The sequence below is a fragment of the Pinus tabuliformis genome, chromosome 5_1 (genome assembly GCF_031772625.1).
Source record: "Pinus tabuliformis cultivar Carrire ecotype Pingquan chromosome 5_1, CPIR1, whole genome shotgun sequence".
In the NCBI taxonomy this organism is placed as follows: Eukaryota; Viridiplantae; Streptophyta; class Pinopsida; order Pinales; family Pinaceae; genus Pinus; species Pinus tabuliformis.
In genome coordinates this window covers 327,730,776-327,752,412 of record NC_142305.1, presented here as the reverse complement: position 1 = coordinate 327,752,412, position 21,637 = coordinate 327,730,776, and positions in this window count along the sequence as shown.

The window sequence follows — 21,637 nt, the reverse complement described above, 5'->3', positions numbered from 1 at the left end:
CATAATTTTCATTTGTCTCATGTCATGATGTAATTAGTATATATTGATCAAAAGAAGAAAGAAAATTTTATAAAGCATGGGTTTCATGATTGAGTATTTGGTCAATATGTCAGGCATCCATTACATGCCTATATGATTTTCTTGATTCAAAAGGTCATTTTCATTATGTAAATACCCATTTAGGCACTTGTATGAAAGAAAGAAAATCATTTTGTATTTTGGAAAAATGTCTATAGTGCTCCCAAGAACAGTTCAACTAGTTAGCTGAAGTTGGTGTCACATTGGGTTTAAAGAGCCCTTGGAAGGATATATAAAGTATACATTCGACCTCCTTTGAGAGGAATCACACATGAACTTCATCTCAAAGCAAGTCTGCAGATAAGAATAAATGTGAAGTACACAATAATGAGAGACAAGTTTAGTTGAGGAGTAATCTACCCTAGAAGACATTGAAGGTATCTAACATGTGAAGTTCCTATTGAAAGTAGTAACTAGTATTGGTCTTCATAATTGTATTTGGATCATGACATGATGCATCTCTTATGTACTTATCAAAAGAAAATGAAAATTATTGTAAAATAAAATTTATTTATTGAGCATGTTTTTCATGCTCAAAGTTTTTGGTTCCTAGGTCTAAGCACCCATTGAGTGCTTTATGATTTTTATCTTGAGTAAAATTTTATGTCATGATGTAATAGACATGACTAGGCTCTTGTATCAATAAATAAAATATTATTTTGATGTTTAGAAAAGTCTACAAAGACCCCATGACCATGTCGGTCATCCATGATAAAGTTGGCCTAGAGAGGCCCACTCTAGCCCTTGTGAAGACTATAAATAAGAGGACTTCAACCTCCTCTAGTGACACACATCTTGGCATTTGATATGTGATAGAAAATTAGTGTGAGGAGGCTAGAAGACAAGAAATCACCCTAGTGAAGAAAAGAATAATCTTAGCAAAAGAAAGAAGTATGATCTCCTACTATTATTTTCCCACTCGTGTGTGTTTTTGTGATTCTCGGGTTACTTCAAGTTCAATTTTTTAGAAGTTGAAGTTGTATGCTTGATTGATGAAGCTGAAATTTAGAGAAATTATATTCTTGGTAAATTCAACCTTTTTGACTCGTTGGAGATCTTGTTTTTGTTTAAGGAAGATTTTTTGGTGGCTAGATTGGTCTTGGGAAGTCTTTGTCTGGTTTGTTTGGTGGTTGGCTTGGTCTTGGGAAGTCTTTTTCTAGATTGTTTGATGGTTGGATTGATCTTGGGAAGGCCTCACGATGATTCAGAATCTTAATTCTTTAACTCCTAATAAGGAGAGTGATTTATTGAGCATGTTTAAAATTTGTTATCTTTAAAATTAATAACACATAAAACATGATCAAATTTTGTCCAAATTTTCATTAGAATTATTGTTTTTTATTGCCACAATTTGAATGTCTATGTGATGCTAGAAATAAATTCTCATTTCTCTTGTGCATGTGTACCTAATACTGATATAGAATAGGTGAGGATAATTTACATTCGTATTAAAGTTAATTCTATTATATGTTCTCTTACTTATGGCTAATTTTCCTATTGGTTACAGAGCAAATGCCTAGTAGCCTAAGATTTTTTTGGGCATGATCCTCATACTTATTTTTACAAAGGTGCTTGCCCCATACGATTTGATTGTGGGCATTATTTTATCATCCCTAGTTGGTTAGTCAACAGATGACTGATACAGGTTTATAATTGAAATTGTTTTTCTTTCTGGATTTGAAGTTTGCAACAACTACAAACCCATATCGGGTTTCTTTCTCTATGTCACATAAAATTATTTTAATGGGCCTACTTTAAAAAAAAAAAAAAAAAAATTGTAAAGGGTTAGTCAATTGAAGTAGGTTTACTTGGGAGAGGGAATTATTTTTTCCTTCTCTACTTGGATATTATTTAATAATAGCCTACTCTCTCTCTCTCACTTTCTCTCTCTATATTCTAGCTTGTATATTCTTATGTAGGAAACATAATTACACTATATCTATAGCTATCTCTTTGATGCAATCAAAGGCTTTTGATTTATGCATAATAAACCTTAGTTATGCTATTATATGGTCCTTAGAGTTCGTTGGTATTTTGATGATTTAGATGCAATGTTTTAGAAGTTCATAGGCATTTATTTTGGTAACAAAACTATTTTAAAATGTTTTTATTCTGAATTTTCTTTCATCATTTAAAGCTAATGTTGAAGGGAACTCCACAACTATTTACAAAATATATTTTGTAACCCACTTTGAAAACTTGCTTATATACCAAAGGAATTTTTGTGTGTTATTTTTTCTATCTATTTTGTAAATCTATAGGGAAAGCAACACATGCAACAGGGAAAATTTTAAGAACCCCCCCCTAAATTTATAAATATAATAAATGGGCGAATCTCCATGGTATATAGGAAAAATGGAAGGCGATTTTATCAATAATATAATATGTATATATAATTTTTTGGCGAATCTCTCACCAGGCATGGCGAATATTTTACTCAATTATAAAATCTTGTAAGGTCTTGGCGAGTCTTTCACTAAATAATAAAACTTTGTAAAGTCATAGTGAATCTTAGCATAGGCTACATGCTGGTTTAATTCCCCCATTTAAATAGGCTACATTCCAGGTGAATACCATGGGTCAAAACCATGTGCCATTTTGGTGAATACCATTGGTCAATACCATGTGCCATTTTTATTTTTATTAATCCTAATATTAGGGTTAATAATGGTTTTTTGCATGGTATTAATAACAATCTAGTCCATGGTATTTGTCCCATAGTGGCTATTTAGGTGAAACCTATGGCCAAAATACTATGGGACAAATACCATGGACTAGATTGTTATTAATACCATGCAAAAAACCATTATTAACCCTAATATTAGGATTAATAAAAATAAAAATGGCACATGGTATTGACCCATGGTATTCACCAAAATGGCACATGGTATTGACCCATGGTATTCACCTGGAATGTAGCCTATTTAAATGGGGGAATTAAACCAGCATGTAGCCTATGCTAAGATTCACTATGACTTTACAAAGTTTTATTATTTAGTGAAAGACTCGCCAAGATCTTACAAGATTTTATAATTGAGTAAAATATTTGCCATGCCTGGTGAGAGATTCGCCAAAAAATTATATATACATATTATATTATTGATAAAATCGCCTTCCATTTTTCCTATATACCATGGAGATTCACCCATTTATTATATTTATAAATTTAGGGGGGGTTCTTAAAATTTTCCCTGTATGATACAAAATATTCGCCCACTAAAAATTTAAAACCCCTTTAATTTCGCCAAAGGGCGAACATTCGCCCCTAAAATTATCCTTGACATGCAACTCTACAACCACTCCCCTAAAGTTGGCAAGCACAAACCCAAATGGAGATAAGAATTTGCACATGACATTATTTGAAAGATTCTTCTAAATGTTACATTAAAATTTCCACCACATGTTCATCAAGTTGCTCACTTTTCGAGGGAATGGATTTATGTGTGAATAGATAACCTAGGGCTAGCATGTCCAGCAAGAAACGATAACGTAGGAGATTGGGGAGAAGCCATAAATTCTACACAACATTTTGGTTGTCAAGTAGGGCTTAGGAGTAGTTAGTTGACGAGATCAACTTATGGTTGGGAGGACTATAATAGCTCTTGATACATACCCACGAGGATATTAGGTACTAGTTATACATATAATTGTCACAAGAAGGGTATTATATATGAGAATCTATCTAAGACTTAAAGTAGATAATTTTCTATTGATGATTCCTAGATTGTAGATTGCCAACTTGTGACAGGTAAAGCTCTATCAACAAAAATAGAGACTATAATGTACGTAAGGTAAATGGTTACAAAGAATATATTTTCACAGGTACAGACTCTTGATACAATAGAGTAATAGAGTATGGTGTTCGTAATCTGGTTCTTATTTTGAGTTCTATTCATTATAATTTTATCTTACAAATGGTGATGTGGCTCAAGAGAGCACTCTAATCATGCATACATGCTCATAGAATCAAGCGTAAAATCAATGTACATACAAGCATAGAATCAATGTAAAAAAGAAATTACCTAGGCTAGTTTCCACAAGGGTGTGGAAAGGTTAAACACCCTTACTCTTAACAAGGTAACAATCTTGGGTTTTTAAATAAATAAGTCATAGGAAGGGGAGGCAAGTCCCTCACAGACCCTGCTTAAGCCACCTAGACTATATATGGGTAGTTGTAGTGTGTATATGAGCTATATACATTTATTTATTTATGTGTAACTTAATCCTAGTATGAATAAATCACATGGTGTATAGAAAAATCACAAAATAAGATTTAATAAAGAAAAATAAAGAGACAACATAGATTGTGTGTCAATAAGTTATTATACATTAGTTGAAGTTGCTCCTGGAACTACTAAACCAACTACTCCATATGCCTTTTCCTATGTTACTTAATCCATATGTTCCATTCCCATATTTATAACTAGAAGCAAAGGCAAGCACTAGAGTACTAGAAGCAGCATACCTTATAGGTTGAAAACCAAAAGTAGCATAGGTAGGAGCAGAGGCATGCGCATAAGCGAAAAAAGCATCAGTAGATTATGTAACAACACTTATTATACATTGACTATATTCATTTCTAGCAACAGAAAAACATTGTAGTAATTGGGTAACATTTGTAAAGAATGGAAAGAAATAAAAATGAGTATTTTGGTTGCCAAAGAACCTAAGGATCGCAAAGAACTCATGCAGAAACATTCTTTATCTTGTTGGAAATTACACATGAAATTACCATATAATGTACAATATAAATCGACACGAAAATTTTCCAAATGGAGAGAAATAAATATTTTTATAAAATCAGTATCATAGTGATAATACAAACAAGTAGTTAAACAATAAATATCCATTATGAATTACAAGGGAGCTACTGCTCTCTGGTGGTCCTCAACACATTAACAAACATAATTTTTTTAATGTTTAAGGGTTCTCTTAATAAAAATGTATAAGTGCCAAAATTTCTCTATATGAGTAAAATCTCTAGTCATAAATCATATTGAAACTGAAACAATGTTGATAGAGGAACTAAGTACTTGGCCAACTAGTCATAATCATTAAAAAAATACAAAGGTACAAGCAATTACAATTTAATATGTTCAAAGAAATAGGTTGGTACCCTGTCATAGCAAGGCTTGACTAAACTAGTTAAAGGAACCCTTATCATTCAAAACCCTAAGAAATGCAAGAAACCCAAAAAGTGGTCTCATCCTGATGGTTAAAGAACATTATCCAAAAACAAGAAAAACTTGTAGGATCCTCTTTCTTTCATCCGCCATCACTCAACCAAAGAAACAAGCACTTGATTTGGAAGGATTTAACTCGTGTTGTAGGGGAATTATCGTTGAATCAGTCTTCTTCCTCTTCCTACCAGCAAAGTTTCCTCCAGATTTACTTACAAAATCAATAATGCATAATAGCATAAGTAATATAGAGAGGTCGACCAAGACAATACCGTGCAATGCAAATCAAGCTAAACCTTCTAGGTTTTTTAGCTTATAGTCATGGGTAAGGGTTTCAAGATTACAATCATGTGTAAGGGTTTGGAGCTTACTGTCATGGGTTAAGGTCTATGAGTTGGTTCTATGAAAGGTTGACAAAAGGCCTTCTTTAAAAAAAAAATAGAAAACAGAGGAACCTGGTTTCGAGATTACCGCCATATTGAATATAGGTGTCCAATGTTGCCTTGATCGAATGCCCTTGTGCCCACTTCTCTGCCTTGCTCAAATGCGCTTGTGCTCACTCTGTGAACCTAATTATGCCCTTCTCATTCTACTGTGAACTAGACATTTTGACTATTCAATTATATAACCTATTATATATAACCTATATAATGCTCTAATATATAACCTATTATATATTATATATTATATATTATATATTATATATTATATATTATATATTATATATTATATATTATATATTATATATCATATATCATATATCATATATTATATATTATATATTATTATATATTTCCTATGAGTGGTGCAATACCCAGAAGTAGGTTTGTCCATTTTCACCTAATCGGTGGATGGAATTTATATTGATTCCATGTTTTCTCACATTGAGTACTGAGCTAGGGGAGTTGTAATCGATAAGCCAACATGACCATATAGTAAAAGTGACATGCTAGTGCATGATTCTTTAGTAAGTACGAATGTACCCATGTAGATATAATGCTCAAATGAAGCAGGTAACTATTCTAGAAATCATTCATTATTCAGGGGTTATCCTTGCTTTGTTCGCGCAGTTGCCCACTAGATTGAAAGAGGTTTCGGGGACGAAGGCAGTGAAGATTCCAACATCATGAGAGTGGTGATAAACAAAATTCTAAAATTATTACAAAAACGATCATAGATGTAACTATGTCACACTTGCATAGGTGAGAGCACAATTTTTCACAAAAACACCTGAAAAAATCCTCATATCCATTCTTAAATAAATTAAGAAATTTATAGATTGTGGTGCACATGATTAATCTTAATCAAGATAATGAATTATCTCTAAATTGATTAATAGTGGTCAAATAAACTTAGATGAGGGGGTCAAAAAAATCGTAGATGAATTTTATGAGCAAGCAATAGAGGAAAGGCATCCCTTGATGATGTTAAAATAAGATTTTATGAAAAAATGTATGACTAGTTCCTCTACATAGTAGTTGTTATCACTCTGATAATTATTTTGAATTAATTAGAAAGAAAAACCAAAGGTAACCATAAACCACTTTTGGAGATCAGGAGCTAGCCTTCTTGATGCTCAGAGAGGGCTCTCTCTTTAAGATTTAACTTTATTTTAGTTAAGATTATTTTAGGCTAGTTATTACTTGCACTTGGGTTTTATTTTGAAAATTTGGTGGTGGGATCACTTTAATTAGATTGAAAGAGGATTGGCTTGTTCCATTGGGCTATGGAGTCAGACGTATGACAAACAAGATTGGATTGGGATCTAAAAATAGTGTCTATAGTTCAAGGTAGATAAGTTATTGCAGATCTCAAAGGCTAAATGGTGAATGACTTAAAATCAGATCCAAGGAGCAATTAAGGGTTCCCTAGGTTGGAATTTGGAAGAAATGAAAGAAGTCAACCAAGATAGGAGAGCAATCAAGGATTCTCAGATCCGGGTATCAAAAGAAAACATGTAAATAAATCACTATGCAAAACAGAGTGCAATTAAACAAATTATGTATGATATTTATAGTTAATTCATTTAGATTTTAGAACACATTTAAGATTTATGAAAATACAAAAGAAAGGCAACACAATAACACAAAGAAAGTACTTCACTGCAAATGTTTCATCTCATGAATCCTGTAGCGAAATGCTTTTATTACTTGCTCCATTCTGTTGACTTGAAAATAATACAATCAACCTTAGGTTCAAGATCACAATAACTCTACAAATTTTAAATAATCCACCCTAATACTTCGAATTGTGAAGTATTTATACAAAAATTTTATTTCAAAATATCTCAAACTAATTTGAGAATTAATCTAGGAAAGGAAAATATCTTCTTACAAGAAGATAGAGACAACTATTGAATTGTTTCATGCTATCCCTGTTATTTTGGTTCTCCTAGTTGTTATGCTTTGATTTTTAGCCCTTTATGCTGGTAGGATGTTTGGCTTTCACCCTGGCTAGTCTATTTAACTTTCATCTTTCATCTGATACTCTTTCACCTGATACACTTTGATTGTGTTGACCTATGTTCATCCTTTTACCATGCTCATTTACTTTTTAATACTCTTTCACCTGATACACTTTGACTATGTTGACCTGTGTTCATCCTTTTACCATGCTCATTTACTTTTTATTGTACACTTATAATTTACAGTTTATAATTTACTGTGTTTTTACTACAGTAAATCATTCAGTTTTTTCCATGTTTCTTCATCTAGTAACTGGATGTTGAGAATTTTCCTATATATCTCATCAGCCTCTATATATTTTGCAAAAGTAGGCTTATTGATAAATAAGTGTTTCACCTCATGTTGGAGGTAAAATAGATATTCAGAAGTCTAGTATAATACTCTGCCAGTTGGTATACCACTCATTGATGAGGTATTTTCACGTTCTTTGGCTACTTCCCTGATCTTCTTGTTGTAGTCCTCATGTGTCATCAGTTTATCATTTATGACTAAGGGACTAGGTAGTCCCTTCTCTCTCAAAACCTCAAACTTGGTCATAAACCTGTCAACGGCTAATTGCATGGTTTGACACTTATCTTCTAAATTTAACATTAAATTTCTCTTAGCTAGGACCCTCTTGACATCCAAAATGCTACCTGTCCTATTAGGTATGTCAAGTTCTTGTAGCTCATATTTGTTCTTGGAGTTGAGGAATTGGATAATTCTTACTGCTTCCTCTGGCATTTCTCCAAGTTCTTCTTTGACCTTCTGGATGGCTTCTGTACCCTGTTTGATCAAGTCTATCTACTCAAAAATGACCTGGATAGATGGCCAAATATCATTGACAGAGTCAATGATATTGTCCCATAATAATTATTTGGCCTTTCCCAAAGGCTCACTCAGTGTTAACTCGTTCTCTAGGCTTTTCACTCTCTCATCCATTCTGGTAGCCTTCTGTTGTTCTTCCTTATTCATGATCTGGGCTAACTTGCAATCTGTCTCCAAGCTGGTAAGTTTCTCTTTTAGCTTGTTCATCTTACTGGTCTGAATGGACATTTCTTCCATTGCCTTGACCAACCTGATTGATTCATTACTTGTGGTACCTGTTTCTCATGATGTCGTTGCTGATGTGGTTGTTGTTGCTGCTGGCAATGCAGTGGCCATTGGACCAGTGGGATCTAATATTGAGCCAATGTGGAAGGCACAGTTATGGTCATTGTAGGAATGATAGTTGGACCACTGTCTAGACTCACTTGTTTGAGTTGGATCAAACTATCTACTTCTTTTTCCATTTCCTTCAACTTCTCATTAAGTTGTAGCACCAAGTACATCATCTCCTCATGACTTGTTTGGCTTTCTAGGACTTCTTTTGTTTGAGGGTGTTGTGACTGAGGCAACTTGAGTTGTTTCTTAAGGGTTGCAATGTCTTCATTTTTCTTCTTAATCAGCTATTCATCAGCCTTAATGTCCTTTGGGTCATGGCCCAACTCAATGATCAGGTCTTCCTAGGATTTGATCCTTGTGTCTTTGGTGCTGGAAGATGCCTTTTCCAATTTGTACTAGGTTATCACATTATCCAATGAGTCCTTGAGCTTGAATGCTTCCATTGCTTTTGATGTAATGGTTGAGTAGATCATCTCTTAAGCCTGCTTGTGAAATTTTATTTGATCTATGGGATGCACATCCCTGGCTAAGACCTCAAATTTGGTCTTCTTGTAGTCTGTTGTGGTTTTAGGCTGCTATATAGTAGGCTATAGGAAAGACACCTACATTTTACCTTCTTTGATGTCAAAGGTTGACATCAATCTGCTCTGGTTTGGTGGTGTCATCTACATGTACTTGGCATAAGTGTCTTCCTTGAGCTTCTCATTCCTCATTTTAATCTCCTTAAACCTTTCCTTGATATCTTATTCCTTGTCAGCTGGCCTGACAAAGGAAGACACCTCCACATTCTTTTGTCTTTGTATAATCTAGGTGTTTGAAGAAGAGGGTTGTTGTGTTTTTCTGATGCAGCAACCTTAGTTGTTTGTCTACTCCTTTGCCCCATTGCATCAGTATCAATCATTTCTACTGATGCAATGTGTTCTTCCTGTTCATACAGAGGAGTCATTTTGGGCCTTTTGCTTAGTTGGACCTGCTGATCAGTGGTGTCCATAGCAGAGCTTGATGCTTCCTCCCTGTTTCTTTTGGGATTCTTCTCCTCATTAGCAGGAGTCTGAATGATAGGATGGATATTCATTGGCTCTTCCAACTCTGGGACCTACAAGAAAGAGCTTTAGACAAATTGTTTCTCCAAGTGAATCATGGTGTTCTCCACATCCACCACTATGTTGTCCTTATCTATCAATGTGTTCTCTACCCATTCTGACTGATTAGCATATTTTTCAATGTCAGGCATGGGGTAGTGGATGTAAGGTCCCAGCTTGACCTTTTGTCTGAGTTTGCTTATAACCCCATGAGGGTCATAATTCCATATGAAACTATTCTTGAATTTGAATTGTTGGAGTATCTTATCAGATTCAAGCCCAACCTCTCTGGTGTTACAGATGAAAGGGCCCATTTGGTTTTTCATCTTAAACTATGTTTTCTTCCTAGCAGCTAGGAAGTGGACCTCATCCACACCTATCATTTTCCTGAAGTATTACATGGCAAATAATCTCATTGGAAGATACTTAGGCAATTTTTAGGGAGGTAATTCACAACCATATATCCTAATTTCAGTATGATTCTGGTAGAGGTACCAGTCTCCTACAATACTATTCTTTGCCAGTTGTATTACTCTTTTGATCTCAGTACTGATTCTAGGTTGAGTGCTAGAAGTCAGCATGTTCATGACAGAGTGAACAAAACAATCTATGAAGTCTTTGTATGTGAATGTTGTGTTATACCTCTCGACCAAGGGTGTCCAGTAGATAATTGATCTTTCCTTTCCCCCGATATATGTTTTCTGAATCTTCACTGGGAACTTGTATGTTTGATAATACAGGAACATATGAAACAGCACTGAAGGGTATTTGAAGACTCTTTTAGTGGTAAATCTAGTGAATTGTTCATGCATTCTGTCTGCAATGAACCGGGCATAATCATACATAATGGCAGGAGGCTGGCCTGGAGTGAAAATGGACAAGAAGGCCATGATTATCTCATCCACAAACTCGTCTGATGTGAATCCTAGGATGGATGAGATCATGGATATTATTCTCCTCCGAGTCTCTGAAAAAATAGCAAAACAAAGGTTGGAATGTCCTTAGGAGTATGGCACTCCTCAATGATGAAATTTTGAAAAATTTGTTTGATCTTAGTTGTGTCCAATGTGGTGTATAGGTCCAACAAGTGTGCAATGGACAAACGAGTCAAATTGTGGCTGGTTTGGATTTGAAGCATCTGGTTTATGGATTCAACAGTAATTGAAAACAAGAAGTCCTGGTTTGGGGAAATTATAGCCCTCTGGCTATGTATGTAACATGCATGGCATAAATGTACAATGTTTGGGAATGGATGGGCTTCTGGAAATGTATAATTGGGCAGATTTGATTCCCAAAGGTGGATATCATCTGCTTTGTTCAAGAATCTATCCTTGGCCCAGCAATGGATTCTCAGAAGGTTGTCTTGGGTGACTGTGTCTTTGATTTGAAAATCCCTGTCTGCCAGGGCCAGGTGGTCAATGTCTAAGTGAGGGGTTGTCACTGGTCTGACATCCAAAGAGGTTGGGGCAACCATTTCTATGATAAAATGTGGAAAATTGGGCTTTATATGGCTTTGGGAATGAAACTTGAGTATTTGAACAACCAAGGTAGGGTACGAGCAGGTTGCAGGTTGGGGTTCTGGTACTTTGGGAATGGTAGAGTCTCAATTTAAATTGAAATTAATTAAATTCTTTTAGTTATTTTAAGAATTTAATATTTTTTCATTAAAGAGGGGACAATTCTAGTTTTTTGCTTAAATACCTGGAATTTACAGTCGGGGTTGCAACTGGTTTTCAATTGGGGTTTGCAGAGGGCTTTGGCAGCTAGGATGGTGTGCAGTGGTGGTGTTAGAAGGCTCTGATGGTGGACAGTTGGTCGCATGAGTTCGAAGGGCGCAGGTGCTCCAAAGGTTCTGCAGTGCGATTTGAGCGAAAAAGGGTGAAAATGGGGGTCAGAAGGTTTTTAACCGCGAATGGTTGGAAAAATGGTGGGGAAATTATGTTTTATGAACAGTGCTGGTTTTTATTTTGGCGAGGAGGTGGTTTTGGAGGTTATCGCACTGCTTATGGGGGTTGGGGGGTATTTTTCCATGGGAACGCGATCTATGCCAGAGGCCAACACGTAGGCAAATGGGCCCCGATCAAAACCACCCATCTCACATGCTCTCGAGTCGTTAAAGGTCGGACATTGCGTGAGCATGATATGGGCGATGGCTGTTGGATCTGGGGGTGGATGATCGGACGGCCATCACGTGGGAAAGTTGCGCGGTCGGGTAATTGGGCGGAGGTTAGCGGGACCCATGGGTTTTAATCACTGTTTACAGTAATTAACCCATGTTTAGTTGCGGATTAATTAAACTGCAGGGTTTTAGGGGTAGCGGGGTCAGATTATCTCACCAGAGTGGTGGATTAAACTAGAGTTTAGTCGAGAAAATGGTTAAGTGGCGGAGTTAATGAGGAGGGGGGTTTTTAGAATTAGGATAAAGGGCTTAGAGGGGTTTTGGGTAATTATTGAAGGGAAAACATTATTTTAGAGGGGCGGAAGGGGTTTTACACTTAGGGAAATGGATTTTAGGAGTAACTGACTAGGGAAATGTGTGAAACTAAGGGGTAGGAGTAAAAATGAGGAGAAGGGGTTTTCATAAGCCATGAAGGGGTAAAAGGGACATTAGTGAGTATATAGTGGGGGTGAAATGTAATGAAGGGGGAGTTAGGCAAATCAGATTATGAGCATGCTTTTTTCATTGATAATTGCTCCTGCACACTTGAAACACATAGTTAAGCATGATAGTAGTGCTTATGCTCCAAATGACTTGTATTTCTGCAACGTTTCTTTACTTACCCTTTTACCTACCCTAATATTTTTTCTTCACTTTGGTGGGTGAAATTAAGATAGCAAACCCTTTTCTTTCCTTTATTCTTTTATGAAACAAACTTTCTACTTCTAACCTTATATCTTCCAAGGGCTCATATTAAACTGATGAGCTCCTTTTATTTCTCTACCTATCTAATGATCTGCCAAGATTAAACTATTTGTTCATATTTTATTCTCTAACTATAATCATGAAATTCAAAGCATTAAGTAGTCAAGATTAACCAGTTTGATTATCATGGGTTGTGGCATGTATGACAAGTTGCACACAACCATTATTTAGGACAGTAAAGTAAAAAGTAGTGGCACTTGGACTTGCACACTTTCATGATCTGTTTTTTGTTTGGGGTTCATATTTTTTCATTTTTTGTATCTTTTTTATCTTTTCTTATTTTTCTTATCCTTTGATATTTCTTTTAGGACATACCCTCTTCACATTTTTTAATTTTAATATGAAAAACATTTGCAGAAATCAAAGGTATGTACAATATTATAATATTTAACCTCAACCAATTCAAAATTATGAATCCTATCACTATATGACTTTAACAGTGGCTCCACATGGGGATGGCATTTTTTGGTGAAATGTCAAGAACTATGAAGATCAATAGCCTTTGAATTGTGACTGTAGTTACCTTGTGAACTGTCCTTCTGTGATTCTGCTTTATTGATACTTATGACAGTGAATCCTCCAAAGCTCAGGGCCTTCTCTCTGGGCTTCAACTTCAAAGGATTACCATCCAATCCAATCTACACTCTGCAATGTTATGTACAATGATGCAAAGTAAAGTGAACTATTGTGAGTCAGTGGAAAAATAATGCTTCAGCATCCTACCATTAACAGGTCCTCCTGGTAGATCTGATCCATCTATGTTTGTCAAGAAAAAGGCATTGTTGCCTCTGTAGCCATAAATGACATAAGGCCCCTGCCACAAAAAATCAAATTTTCCATGCTTGCCTTTGTCTTCTCTCCTTGAATCCCACTTAAGGACTTTGTCTCCTATGTAAAAATCATCTGCTTTAGTCTTTTTATCAAAGACTTTCTTGATCTTTTCCTGGATTACCTATGATTTTACATATACTTCTTCTCTAGTCTACTGCAAGTGTATGGTCTAATTTATTCTTCTCTGAATATTATTTGGCTCCACCTGTAATTCCTGGAGGATATTCATGACTAGCACTACCAAGGATGATGGGAAAGTTGCATCCATTCCATAAACCAGTTGATAGGGTGATGTTCCAATGGACTTCTTAGTAGTCAGTCTATCTACCCATAAGGCATGGACTAACTTCTTGTTCCATGTCTTTTTATTATCTTCCAGTAACTTTTTAATAATATTGACCAAACTTTTTTTGGATGACTCCGCTAATCCATTACCTTGAGGGTAATAGGCTGTGGAATGTCCAAGGGTGATGTGTTACTTGTTCCATAAATCTATCATTCTTTTGGATTTAAAGGCAGCTGCATTATCAGTAATGAGCTTCTGGGGACATCCAAATCTTGATAGGGTATTACTCTCTAGGAAGGAGATTATGAGAGTCTTTGTGGCTTGCCTAGAAGGTATGACCTCTATCCATTTGGGAAAATAGTCTGTGGCTGTCAGTATCCACTTGTGTTGAGCTGAGGACATTGGGTGTATTTCTCCAATGAAATCTAGCCCCCATTGTTGAAATGGCATCTCAGTGGAAATTGGTTTAAGAGGCAAGGGTAAAGTTTTCTCTTTCCCTCAAAATTCTAACATTTATGACAAGAGGTCACATGTTTATTAACATTTGCAAACAAAGTAGGCCAATAGAAACTAGCCGTTAGAATTTTGTCAGTAGTACTCTTCCAATATAAGTTTCCTCCTTAATCCCCTGCATGAAACTCTTGTAAAATATTGTCAGCTTCATCCTTCAACAAATAGGTTAAAAGAATACCACTATTTTCCTTCCAAAACAAATCATTATCTATAATAAAATATCTTAATGACTTCATTTTTAAGAATCTAGGTTTAGTTCTTGTCAATCCAGGAGGAGCTTGTAAGTTTAGTAATACAAATATAATATCCGCATACCAAGGTGAATCAGTAAAAGGTTCACTGATCTATGGAGTCGCCATCTCCTCCTGATCATCAAGGGAACTAATGAAGTTGATATCAAGATCCTGATAGTTTGATTCAACCATAAGTTTGGCTAAACCTTGGCCTTTGATGAGCTTGGTGGGATTTATCTCCATGTCATATTCCAATATTGTGGCAATCCATTTGCCTCTTTTACCTTCAAGCCCATTTTGAGTCAAAATGTCCTTAACTATAGAGTTTGGAACAAGCAATAATGTGAGAGTACATAATGTATACTCTGAAGTCTTTGATAGCCTTTACTAAAGATAATGCCTTTGTTTCCATGATATTGCATTTGAGTGTGGCATCTCTTAAGGATTTACTAAAGAATGCTATTGGTTGTTCATATCCTTGATTGTTCTTTTGCAGCAAGACTGCTACAATGGTGTTTTCTAAAGCAAAATAAAAAATAATAAAATCTTTGTTAAAGTCAGGATTGATTAGGACTGGAGTTTTGGCTAAAGCTTCCTTAATAGCTTCAAAGGATTGTTTGGCCTCCACTATCCATTTAATTGTTGAGTCCTTCCTTAGCATGTTATTTAGCTCCCTAATTAATTATGCTAGATTTGAGATGGATCTCCTAAGAAATTAATCTTTCATAGAAAATATCGTAGCTCTTTAATGTTTTGGGGATGGGAAATGGTCAAAACGGCTTCTATTCTAGCAGGGTCTATCCTAATCCCATCTTCAGATATGATGTGTCCCAACAGATTTCCCTCTTCTAGACCGAAAAGTGTCTTTTTAGGATTTAAAGAAATCCTAAATTTCCTGCATTTGATAAATACTCTTCTCAGGTGGTCTAAGTGTTCATTGTCAGATTTAGAAAAGACTGTGATGTCATCCTGGTATACTACTAAGAAATCATGGGTCTCCTTGGCAAAAGCTATATCCATAGCTCTTTGAAATGTGGAACCTGCATTCATTAATCCAAAGGGCATATTCAAATACATGAAGGTACCCCAAGGAGTGGTAAACGCGGTTTTGGCTTGGTCCTCAGGTTGGACTAAGATCCGATAATACCCAGAGAATCCATCTAACAGTGAAATCCTAGATGAGCCTACTACCCTCTACAATATATGGTCCATTTTTGGTAAGGGGTGGTTGTCTTTTAAAGAGATCTTGTTTAAGTTTCTAAAATCTACACAAAGTCTAATTTCATCTATTTTTTTCCTAGTTGTAACTAAATTTGAAATCGAGTTTGAGTATCTAATGGGGGCTATTATTTGGGCATCAAACATTCTTTTAACCTCTTTCTCTATGTAAGGCATAAGAACTAGGTTTATCCTCCTAAGTTTCTGTTTGAAAGGTTTATGATCTTCTTTTAGAGGTATTTTGTGTTGGATTATGCTGGTGTCATAATATTTTAAGTCTTCATAGATCCAGGCAAATACATCCAGTAACTCCTTAAAAAGATTGATATATTTGACCTTTTCCTCTGGGGGTAAGGCTTTTGATATTTTGATAAGTTTTGGTTTATCCTCGGTTCCTATATTAAACTCTTCTATGTCAGCTCTTAGAGGTTCCATCTTGGGTTTCCTAGCTACATCATTAGAGTCAAACAAATCTTCCAAAGGTACTAATCCCTTGGGAAAAAAATTATTTTTCAAATTAAGAATCTCAAGATCATCATCCATTATTTCATCTATCTCTACATTCTCTAAATTATCTATTTCTACTCTAGTAAATTTAGTTGGTTTAGCTGTATCGAAAATATTTACATTTGTGCTACTTTCTAGATTATTGTCTTACAATCAGTATCTATCTTGCAATTCTGAGATTCACCTTCATTGTTCATGAAATCGTAGATCTAAGAGTCCTGGGATAAAATCTGCCAATGCTTGAGGTTATCTGGTATAACAGGCCTATGTCTAACTTCTGTAGTGTAGTGGTGGTTTGGTTGAAATGGAAATTTACAAGTACTAGCAAAGGTGGCCAAACTATGGGCCTGCATGTTTTGTTTTCTAGGGATGGCAACAAAGTTTGATTCTAGGAGGTCTTTGATCAAGTCTAAAATAGTATCCCTATGTCAACCAAGACTAGGGTTGTTGACAAAGTATTCACCACTGATCTGTTTCATAATCAGCTCTGAGTCTTCCATAATGGAAACTCTTTTGGCTCCCAATTTCCTAACCAATTGTAACCCCAGAATTAGGGCTTCATATTCGGACATATTATTGGTACATTTGAAGTTCTATCTGAAAGCATGTCCCTCGGCATGATTATTCTCCATAGTATGGATCCACACTCCTGCACCAACCCCTAATATATTGACAGACCCATCAAAGTGTAGATGCCATCGTGAGTCATGGAATATGTTCTAATTGTCAGTTATTTTGTATTTAAAGTCTTTGGCTGTGATTTCCTTTTTATCATTTTCTACATTTTATAAGATGAGAGAGTCCATATCTAAATGCATGGAGTATATGGGAAAGTTTTATGGCTTTTCCATCACTTCTGACCATGTATTACATCAAGGTCTCCCTATATAATTTTCTTGGTTGGCCAAAAATAGATATGGTGGTATAAGACATATCCAACTGCAAGGATCTCTACAGTTTTACTCCCCATGAGCGAGGTAGTATCATTCCATATTTCGATGGGATGTCTGCAACTACAATGTCCATTAGAATGCTCTTTGCAGGGCACTTGACAAGAGTCACACATAATTCCTTGATCAAACCAAGTCATTTAACCTTCCTGGAGTCAAAAGAAAACAAATCCTTATAAGGCCTGGTAATGTCTAGGTTCAGTGTTTCCATTATTGCCTTTGGCATCAGATTGTGGGATGCCCCTGAGTCCAACATAGCGTTATGCAAAATTTTATCATGAATGTTTAGGCTGATGTAAAAAGGAGGAACTCCCCCTTGCTGATGAATAACATTGGCCTTATTGCCAAACAATAATTCAGGCTGGTCATCATTCAAATTAACAGAATCCTCTCCCTCTCCTATGTTCAAAACCTCAGTTAGCTATGACCTATAAGATTCATTCTTTACTAGTTTGGTTAAAGGAACTGATATCTTTAATTTTGCTATTTCATTTTTAATGTTGAAAGGGAGCTGAGGTTTGTTTGTTTGATTTAGATCTTCCTTAATATGTGCAGTTTGAGTGTCCTTATTTTGTTTCTCAGTGGTAGGCATTTTAGTCTGTGTTTCTACTATTTTGCCTTGATTTCTTTTATTTTGATTGTTTTCAGTAATTGTCTTTGTTTGGGTTTCAGTGGAGGTTATATCTACAATCCTAGGGGTTGAAGTCTCCGGTGTTCCGCTAGGGAGGATTTGCAACACTTTGTTAACATGAGCTTCTTTTATTTTCTTAGTCTGGGTTTGGATGGATCTTTTAATTGGAGTCTTGTTATTCTTCTTACTTCTCAAGCTATATTATTTATGTACCTCATATATAGCTGACTCATATCCCTATTTAAAATTAAAAGATTCACCAGATTCTAACTACAACTATTGAAGCATATATAACTCCTGTTCTTCTTGAGTAAGAAAAACAGTGTCTTCCTCTTTGGTTTCTAGTAAGTTAATATGGGTATCATCCTCTGCTTCTTGGTTCTGTGAATCCTTAACATATTTTTCTTGGAAGGGGGGCCTAATATGTTGATCTGGTGTAGTATTTTTTGCAGCATTAGGGTTCTTCCTAAAATTTGGGTTTCTTATTGGGGGTTGTTGTTCTTGATTCCCCCATTGACTTTTCCTTTCCATGTTCTCTAACCTATCCATGATTCTTTCTAAACTCTTAGCTAAAACATCTACTTTTCCATTTGAAGTTGAAGCTTCCTCTTTAAATACAAATTTCTTTTCATTCCTTGTTCGTGCTTTCTTAGCTAACAGGTTGGCCTCTACACTAACAGCATTGCTCTGCATTTGTTCAAGTGTTTCAGCGTTTCTTTCCCTTAGCTAGTATGACATGTTAGCATCAAAACCATCAGGGAACTTGATTAATTCTAGGTCATGTGGAGGCTTAATGTTGGCTGGAATTGCATTGTAGATATTATTAAACCTATTGCAATAGTCCTAAACTAACTCATTAGGAGATCTTCTAATATTGTCATATTCAAAAAGTATTTGCAATGGGTTTTGTAGGTTTTAAAACCAAAATTTTCCGGGGCGCTGCCCCCGACCCCATAGAGTGGGGTTACTTGTACCCCTCAAACCCCCTGTGACCCCCCCGCTATGCAATCAGCACAACGAAAGGGGGGCTTCGGCCCCCCCTCTAACCCCCAGTTAACTACGTGGGCTAGTCATGGAAAGAATATAACACAACCCAACCTTCTCCCACTTGTTGTTTTCTTTCCACAGGGGGCCACAAGGGAGCTTAGTCATTTATCCAGCCCTACAATGCTCATTGTTTTTCTACACCAAGAGAACTTCTCAGAGCTCACAGATTTTTTCAATGCATCTACAATATTCTTCAAAGTGTCCCCCTTTACCAGCAACACCTTTTTGTCTTATATAATATTTTCTCACAAAGTGATATTGAACATCAATATGCTTTGTGTTTGAATGATATGCAGGGTTTTTGCCAAGAAAATTGCACTTTGGTTGTCACAGTTTATCCTTATAGAGCCTTGCACTAACCCCATACTTGAACACAATCTCTACAACAAAACTACTTCCTTGCTTGCATGAGTGGCTGCCATGTATTCTGCCTCTATAGTTGATAGTGCCACTACAGATTGTTTCTTACTCATCCAACTGACTGCACCTCCAAATAGGTTAAACACATACCCACTTGTAGATCTTCTCTGATCTAGATCTCCAGCCCAATCTGCATCAACAAAGCCATGAATATCCAACACTTTGTCCAATCCTGGTCTTCCTTGGTAGCACAAACTATAATCACTAGTGCCACGCAAATACCTGAAAACCCGCTTCACTACTGTCCAATGCTTCTTTCCTGGTTTTGACATAAACCTGCTCAATACTCCCACTGCATGTCCAATGTCTGGTCTAGTACATACCATTGCATACATCAAGCTACTGACTGCACTTGCATATGGAACACGGGACATGTCCTCTTCCTCTTCTTGTGTCTTGGGACACTGTTCAACAGATAACTTTACACCTACATGAATGGTAACCTTCACCGGATTACTATCCTGCATATTAAATCTCTACAATATTGACGGGACATACTTCCTCTGGTTTAACCAGAGCTTCCTCTTTGCCTGATCTTTTTTAATTTCCATGCCCAAAATATAGTTTGCAGCACCAAGATCTTTCATGTCGAATTTGGAGGACAATTCACTACAACAAAACCAGCGATTTGCGCCAGATTTAGCGCCAGATTTTAGTGCATTTTTTTTGTAATTGTGATGAGCAACCTGGCGCTAAATCTGGCTCTATTGTACAATTTTTAAAGCGTCCTTTTTTGCACCTGATTTTGCATCCCTTTTCACGCTAGATTTTGCATCATTTTTTACACCAAACTATGCATCATTTTTTTTGTCAAATTTTGAACCAAGATTTGCATCTTATTTTATGACAGGTTTTGCTTCTAGTTTTGTGTCATTTTTTGCATCTATTTTTCATTCTCTTTTGCTTCCTATTTTGTGTCATTCTTTGCTTCCATTTTTGCACCATCATTTGCATCAAGTTTATACTGTATTTTGAATCCAATTTAACGTCTTTTTATGCATCCATTTTGTGTCAGTTTTTGCATCTAGTCTTACGCCAGGTTTTGTATCTAGTCTTACACTAGTTTTTGCTTCTATTTTTGCACCAGCTTTGGTGCCTATCTTTGCACCATGTGTTGAATTTGATTTAGCACCAAATTTTGCATCCATTTTTGTGCCCATTTTTGCATCTTTTTTTGGACCATTTTTTACATCCACATTTACGTTTGATTTGTCTCCATTTTTCCCATCTCATTTTGCACCATATTTTGCGTCATTTGTTTCATCCAATTTTGCATCATTTTTAACACCATCTCTTGCATCTAATGTTACATCATTTTGAGCATCGTAATTTGCATTTATATTTGCATCTTATGTTGAGTCATGTGTTGTGTCCACCTTTGCATCTTATTTTGTGTCTAATGGTACATTCAATTTAGAGCCATTTTTTACGTCTACTTTTGTATTTGTTTTTGCACCAAGTTTTGCATCCAATTTTAAGCTATTTTATGCCCCTTTTTGCACCATTTTTTTGTGTCTACTTGTGTCCAATGTTTCACCATTATTTACACCGACTTTTTCATCCAATTTTGCATTTTTTTGGTGTCTAGTTTTACATCGTTTTCACCATCCAAATTTGCATCTTTTTTTGCCTCATTTTGTATCCACATTTGCATATAATTTTGTGTCTGAGTTCGAGCCTAAATTTGCATGTGATTAGGAATCATTTTTTACATCCAATATGGCATCCTTGGTTTCACCTTTTTTCAGCCCCATTTTGCATCTTGTTTTATGTCTTTTCTTACATCTTTTTTTTTTCCTTTTTTTCACCCAAGTTTGCATCCCAAATTTACACCATTATTTGCATCATCATTTGGCATATTAATTTGTAACGTTTTTTGTTTCTTTTTAACGCTCAACTTTGCATCTTATTTTACATCTAGTTGTTGTCTTTTTTTGCATCTAATTTGGTGCCCATTTATGTGTCCTTGTTTTTGCCCAATTTGATATCCTTTTGTATGCCATGCTTTGTTCCCTTCTTTGTGTCAACTATTGCACAATTTTTCACTTCTAATTTAAAACACTTTGTATGTCAATTGTTTGCATTTTGTATTAATTCCTAGTTTAACATCCAATTTTACTTTCAATTTTG